The sequence below is a fragment of the Asterias rubens genome, unplaced genomic scaffold (genome assembly GCF_902459465.1).
Source record: "Asterias rubens unplaced genomic scaffold, eAstRub1.3, whole genome shotgun sequence".
NCBI lineage: Eukaryota > Metazoa > Echinodermata > Asteroidea > Forcipulatida > Asteriidae > Asterias > Asterias rubens.
The window spans coordinates 111,256-118,740 of NW_022985703.1; the positions used below are offsets into that span (position 1 = coordinate 111,256).

Genomic DNA, 7,485 nt, shown 5'->3' on the forward strand with positions numbered 1-7,485 from the left:
TTTTACTCGGGTGGGATTCGAACCCACGACCCTTGCAATTCTAGAGCAGTGTCATACCAACTAGACCACCGACATTGCCCGGTAGCTAGAGGCAGTTCGAATCCTATGTTATAGCAGCGGGTACTGCAAACGATTTAAATAGATGTTAAATTTGCATCGGGATAAAGAATATTAATTTTTGGTTTTTACCCATATACACCGATGTGTGTAGCACTGTATACTCAGTACTTTCCCCGAGTCCTGTGAAAAAAAAATCACAGGCATTTTACTCGGGTGGGATTCGAACCCACGACCCTTGCAATTCTAGAGCAATGTCATACCAACTAGACCACCGAGATTGTCCGCTAAAACGAACGTATCCAAACATACTATGGACTTCCACAAACGGTTTGCAGTTTCAAACATGTGTGACACATTGGAAATGACGGTCCGTCTGTTGTTTTCTTTTGCCGATTTGTTCAGTATTTTTACGTTACTGCACGAGTTAACTAGATTTAGTTTCGGGATCCTGACTTAAGTTTTTGTTTCTGGATTTAGAATGATTGAATATTTTTTACTGTCTTTGATTTGTCTTAATAATAATAATTATTATTATTATTACTATTTTTTTTTTCAGCTTATGTCTTTTACTTCCATAGGACTTTTTGTTATTCTAAAATGGTTGAGAATATTTTATTTTACTAATAGTATGCAAGTTTTCCATAACGGAAAAGATTTGCGTCGTTCTTGAGTGACAGCTTTCAGTTGGAAAGTATTTTATTATCCTATAGATCAATTTGAGTATATCATAAAGCGTGTATCGAATTGAATTCAACACAAAGCTATCCTCTTGCATTTTCCCGTTCAAATCTCTCTTCAATGTCTTACTAAAATGATTGATTGCACAAGTGGGTAAAAGCTCGATCATATTTTTAATTTCAAGTTATATCTTTTTCTTCCTAAATTATGCTAAATGACGTTTTCTTTAACCATCGTTCCGGACACAAGTATAAGTGGTTCCGTCGCCCGGAACACAAATCCGTACTTACTTACCGCCGTTGGGGAACTTAAAGGCAATGGACACGTTTGGTAATTTTCAAAGGCCAGTATTCTCACTTGGTGTATCCCAACATATGCATCAAATAACAACCTTGTGAACATTTGAGCTCAATTGGTTGGTCGTCGAAGTTGCGAGAGAATAATGGAGGAAATAAACACTTTTTGTTGCACAAATTGTGTGCTTTCAGATGCTTTACTCGAGACATCAGCTGAGGCTTTTTAATTTCAACTCAAATACTTAAGTGAGAAAATAACTTCTTTCTCAAAAACTAAGTTACTTCGGAGGAGCCGTTTCTCACAATGTTTTATACCATCAACTGCTCTCAACAGCTCGTTACCAAGTAAGTTTTTTGTTTGCTAACAAAATTTTTGAGAAATAACCAATAGTGTCCAGTGCCTTTAAGGTGTACATAGGAATCGTCTTTCCATTAACAATGTAATACTCTAACTCGATATTTCCAATAGTATTGTTCCCTAGAGTATTGAAATCCAATTTAAAATTAAACGGTTGAGTGCTGATGATTTGTTGGATCTCATGAGACCATAGCCTTAAAAGAGAATCACTGACGATATGAGTTCAGTTTGTACAATGAGGCATAAAATGATCCGGAAATCTGACTGTCCAGATGATTAAAGAAAGGATATATAAAATCTTTAAATCCCAGACGGAAATTGTTGTTAAAGGCCAACTGGACACGATTGGTAGTTTAATCGTAAGAATTGTTGGCATACAATTTTACTTGGTATAGTGTGCAACGGAGAGCTGTTGATAGTATAAAACGCAATGAGAAACGGCTCCCTCTGAAGTAACGTATTTTTTTCGAGATAGAGGTAATTTCTCACTCAAATATTAAAAAACTTCAGATGAAGCCTTTTATTGTACATCTGAAAGCACACAAAGTTATGCAACTAGGGTGCTTTTTCTCCCATAATTATTCTCTTGCAAAAAAAATGTTCAATAAATTGGGCCCACATTTTCACAGGTTTTATGTTTTATGCATATGTTGGGAACACAAAGTGAGAAGACTGGTCTTTGACAATTACCAGACGTCTCCAGTGCCTGCTTGTTTTAATGAACCCTATGTGTGGGAACGAAAATGGAAACTGGCAAACAACAGACGTTGGCGTTATTCAATCTTACAAAAACAAGAAAGGATAGGCAGGATAAGCTATATACAGCTGGCGCATAACATCAATCTTCATTACACATCATATTCAAACAGCTATTCAATTACAACTTGGTAACATAATGATTTTACGTTTCTCAAGGGGTAATCTGCGATATAAATGTCTTGACAAAACTTAAGTTTTTTGTTATCTATATTTGTCATTCAAAAACATGTTCGGTTACAATTTGGTAAAAAAATGATTTTACGTTTCTCAAGGGTAAATCTGCGGTATGGAAGTCTTTGGAAACCTAAAGTTCTGTACCCACACCAGTCTAATCACTTTTCAGAGTCAACGCATGATAATCAACCAATCTTTAGCCTGTCATCAAATCACAGAAGACAAATGGGATGAGCACAGTGTCAAAAGAAACCCCATCGCGAAGGCAAAGATGAATTCAATTTACTTTCATTACCAATGTGTTTATTTTCTTTTTTCTCATTGGGGCATCAGCACCAGTAATCACCATGATGGACAAATTTCATTATCTCTGGGTGCCTCCCACACGCTAATATCGTATAACCAAGTACCATGTACTTCCTTTATATAACAATATGAAGATGTCAAAGGTTCATGCCCTTAGCTATAACTTCTCATTAGTGTTATTTAGCTGGAACTAAACTTTTGTGGTTCGGGAAGAGAGATTGATTGTTAGTGTGCAAGTGTTTTCTGAAAAAAAGCAATAATGTCGCAGGCGCCCCGTAAATTGTTACAGGTCAACTCCTAAACTATAAGGTATTGACGCTATTAGGCATCAAACTATTAGTGAAAAGGGGCTACCGTCTTACAGCCAGATGACAAGACTTTAAATGGGTAACAATGAAAATATATACGAATTACCCAGTGTATGTCAAATGTTTTTGGGTTTTTTGTGGTAATCACCATGGTAGACAAATTTCATTATCTCTGGGTGCCTCCCACACGCTATATTTCATAACAAATGACCATGTACTTACTTATATATTAAGATACCAAAGGTTCATGCCCTTAGCGAACCGAAACCCGAGTAAATGAAACAAATCACGGCATCCATCGTTCCACTGGCTCACTGGCCTGATCGATGACTGTCAATTCTAATATAGGCCCCCTATACATTCTTCATGCGTATTTGACAGGTTCAACAGCTTTTAATTATGTTTTATTTAGGAACGGTCACTATGGGGATACTTTGTAGTTATTACGACAGGTGCCTTTACTATTTGTAAGCAAAATGCTTAGTGATATTCAAAGGAAAAATGTAAGCCACTTATAATGATGTACGTTAAATGTGATCATATCTATCGTAAATGGCATTTTCAAGCGCCGAGGTATCATTAATCTGATAGAGATTTTTAAAAAAGACTTCATGAGACAAGGCAACCATATAACAACACCTTTAATAAAAGGGGTGAACGGCGTGGTGACACTTACTGCCAGACCATGCCCAAATACCTTTGGGAAACGCTTCTCTTTACGATAACAATGCACTGGCCGGGTTCTTTTGACATGGCTACACAACACAGGACATGCGAATTTGCCTCTCATCCGAATGACGAACCAGTAACTGTTTAATCACAAGTGCACTAAAGATACGAATGTTTTCGGAAAATAAAGTTAGCAAAGGTTGGATTCAAAGATTGAGCTAATCCAAAATCACATTAACTTCCTGCTGTTCACAATGGCATTGTTTCTTCTGTAGTAAAACAAAAAAAATGCATTTTCGGACTGACAAACAAGTCATAAACCACAAGGTAATTATACAACCACGTGCTCGTCTCAATCGAATCCGAGCCTGATGAAATAACAGTTCAGTTGCGAATCCATCATCAACCATGTCTACAACTGCGACACTTATAAAATAATGATGGGCTTAATAACGCATTATGGCCAATCATTTACACGCATTAAGAAAGGGGAGTCGCGACAAAATCTACCACTTAAGAATTATTAGACTTCCGAATGTTATCAAAAGGTACAATTGGTTTTGTGGTAATTGGTTTTAAATCTTGGTCTGATGTTTTTTTTTTCTCTCGTCCCCGGAAGCTTGGAAGTGAATCTGTGTAAGTTTGTTATTTTGAGAATTAAAGGACTACTTGCTGTATTCACGACTTGATGAGATTTATTTTTGAATAATTACCTCCGTCGGGCAAATGACTTTTAATGATAAATAAAAGATTGGAAGTGTTCGGAACATCATCCACTACTTTAAAGGATTTGGTAACTTTTTTCAAAATGTCCATAGATTTACATTAAACTTACAGGGTTTGAAGATAATGATAGTGGAAAGCTTCCCTTCAAATATTACTTACTGAGGGGCTGTAGTTTTTGAGAAATTAGTAAAACAACGTCATGGAAATACGTTTGTAAATGATAACAATAATTTTCGTCTAATGAGACGAAAATTATTTTCATGACATTGTTTTACTCATTTAACAAAAACTACAGCACCTCAGCACGTAATATTTTCAGGGAAGCTTTCTACTATCATTATCTTCAAACTGTGTAAGTTTAGTGTAAATCTGTGGACATTGTGTTTTTTGTCCTACAAAAGTTACATAGACCCTTTAACACACAATTGTTCTATTGTACAGGAAGTAGAGAAGTACTAGAACTACAATAGCATTATAAGAAGTCAAAACCAAGCAGACAATGGATACACTTTTTTCCGGGGGGGGGGTACACCATGCCCCCCCCCCAAATCGAACATCATAGCAAAGGCAGATACCCTCTACCCACATGTCGGGCACGGTAAAGACTATAATCTATACCAAGCAGGTCGTCTGGGCCCAAATTCATAGAGCTGGTCCAACAGAAAATATTGCTCTAGCAATAATTGTCTGCTAAGCAGAGCTGAGCAGTACAGTATACAAATCACAAATTGTACATGTGACTTGGTAGTTCTTGATCTGGTAAGCTACTTGTTGTGCCTATAAGCGGCTCACGAATCTAGTTCAGGTGCAGTTTGTGAACCTGAGAACACAGTGACCATGATAATAAGTCTGAACGGGACGCTGTACACTTGATCTATCTTCTGCCTCTCAGAGCCAGAGAGGAAAGGAAATTGCGCCCGAAGCCTCAAACATGTTGCGCGATTGTCAAATCACCTTTTAAAGGAAGATTACAGAATTGGTAAAGAAAAATACTCGTCTAAGATCACAGATTTACATGCAATTACACGGTATAATGGTGATAGTAGAAAACATCCCATGAAATATTTTAGTCTTAAATGTAATATTCGATGATAAATAGATAAAACTCACAGTGAGCGTTTTTTCACTATACTCCCGTGACCAAGATGGCTGATTGACCACAAACTTCTACAGGTTTGTCAGTCTTTGTGTATGGTGGATTACCTAAAGTCCTTACACTGCAAGCAACTGTTTTGTTAGCAAAAGCCATTTTTTAAAGAGTGCTCTCCTTGTTTCAACGTATGTGTACAAATACCCCATCCGAGCTAGTCTGAAGTACCCGCATCTAAGGCCGTGATCTAGGGCGCGGTGTTACGGCATTGTTGGCCCCTTGTTACATGAATGCCTTCATTAGGCAAAGAGCTTCAATATCCGGTGGACGAGGCCTGGAGGGGGTGACACGTCAAGATGGATTCTGAGAGAGGAAGATTGAACTAGCAATAGGCGCTGAACACCGACCTGTGTAATGGACAAGGCATTTATAATGTGACTGGTGGCGTTTGCCAGACTAATACAACCTCTGCAGCTCCTAATGCGGAAATGTGCATCACTCAAATCAGAATGGCAGGAGGTTCGGAGCAGATTGGCGAGATACCACGTGAGAATTTGGCTTCTCGTCGTGAACGTATACAGCCCTACTAAAACTAAAACAAAATGCATATGTACAAAGCTCTAGACTTGGGAAATGAATTGACCGGATCCACACAATAATGAAAACATACAAGGTACCTTTTTCTTGTTGTTCCTTTTTTCCCAATTTTCTTTGTACTGTTTTCACAGTTTCGCTGTACTCCTCTCTCAATTATTTTAACACCCCCATCTTACAAGGTCTGTATTATTATTTTTTTTTGAAAAAAAGAAGAACAAAATATGATAGACAACAATAGCACTATTTGAAAGGCACATATTATGTGGGTGCATAATTTGCTTTTACTATAACAGACAAATGTATTCGGGTTAATTATTGATGGTTATAATAGTTTAATAAAGTATGATGCACACCATTGCCTTCGGTGCCTCTTTATGATTGCTCAAGTGATTTTCTTTAAAAATACAAAATGCTTAAGTTTTGTTTGACTATTAATCCTAATTTGTCTATAACCTATTCTATTATTTTAATCTCCGAGAAGTTTGTATAGTAAATGAAATCAAAATGGTTCAAAATCATAATAAAATAGGGGAAACTTCACTCCTCCAACAAGAAATATTGTAGCACACCATTGAGATCGATCAATGTCTTTGTGCTGCTATATTATTTCAAAGACATTTGTTATTAAAACACAATAATTAATCACCTTTTCTTGAAGTGTTTGTCCGGTTCCTGTATATGCCAAAGGAAGTTTCAACCTACTCATTTGAAAGGCGTGGAGCGAGAGATGGATTGTATCGAGTTATAAATGCTGCTATCTCGAAGTCTTTGTTTTTGTAGAAGCCGTTCTTTATAGTGTGGGTGTCTACTCGCTCCTCAAACTAAATTGTTGAAATCCAGATGTTCTTCGGTGAACTTTCCTGAAAGTACTGATTGGTCAACAACGCGTCATAGAGACCAGCAGGAACTAAGAGCCTGTTTCAATGATTAGTTCAGACAATCTGGGTTCACTAATATTCTATGAAAACACTTCTGAAAACCAATTGTGTTTTAAGAGGCAATACCATCAATTAAATTTTTAGCTCTTTTGTGCCTCGGCGCCTTTTAGGTAAACATTTCGATTTTCACAAAGGGTAGTTATAATAAACCTTTAATAGTGTCCATATTTAAATTGGGGAGGTAGTGCTTTCTGTTCTACCGGCCAGGCTTCGGACTGATGATACCCAAGCCTACATCCGTATGGACTGTAAAAGGGGTAACCCTGCATTCAGACCGTGTGTGTCTGGCGACTTGCATTAGAAAGAAAAAAGAAGAAACAGTAATTTTGCTCAAGAATATTTTACAATGTTTGCATGTTATAGTAATAATGACTCTGGAATCTAGGCAGCTATGTTTTATGAGGTGAACAAGTCGTTGGTTATGTAGATTTTGAACAGCCTATTTGAGAAACTGTAATTAGTTGATCTGGTTGGAGGGCAAACATCTTAACGTAGGGTGTGTGGGTGGCATTGGGGTATTCAATAA

At 37.2% G+C, this 7,485-nt stretch overlaps 1 non-coding gene across 1 annotated transcript; it reads right to left on the reverse strand.

The window, feature by feature from the left end:
- Positions 1 to 265: 265 nt before the first annotated feature.
- Trnas-aga lies at positions 266 to 338 on the reverse strand. The gene has a single exon. It is a non-coding gene; the product is annotated as a tRNA-Ser (tRNA).
- Between the last annotated feature and the right edge of the window lie 7,147 nt (positions 339 to 7,485).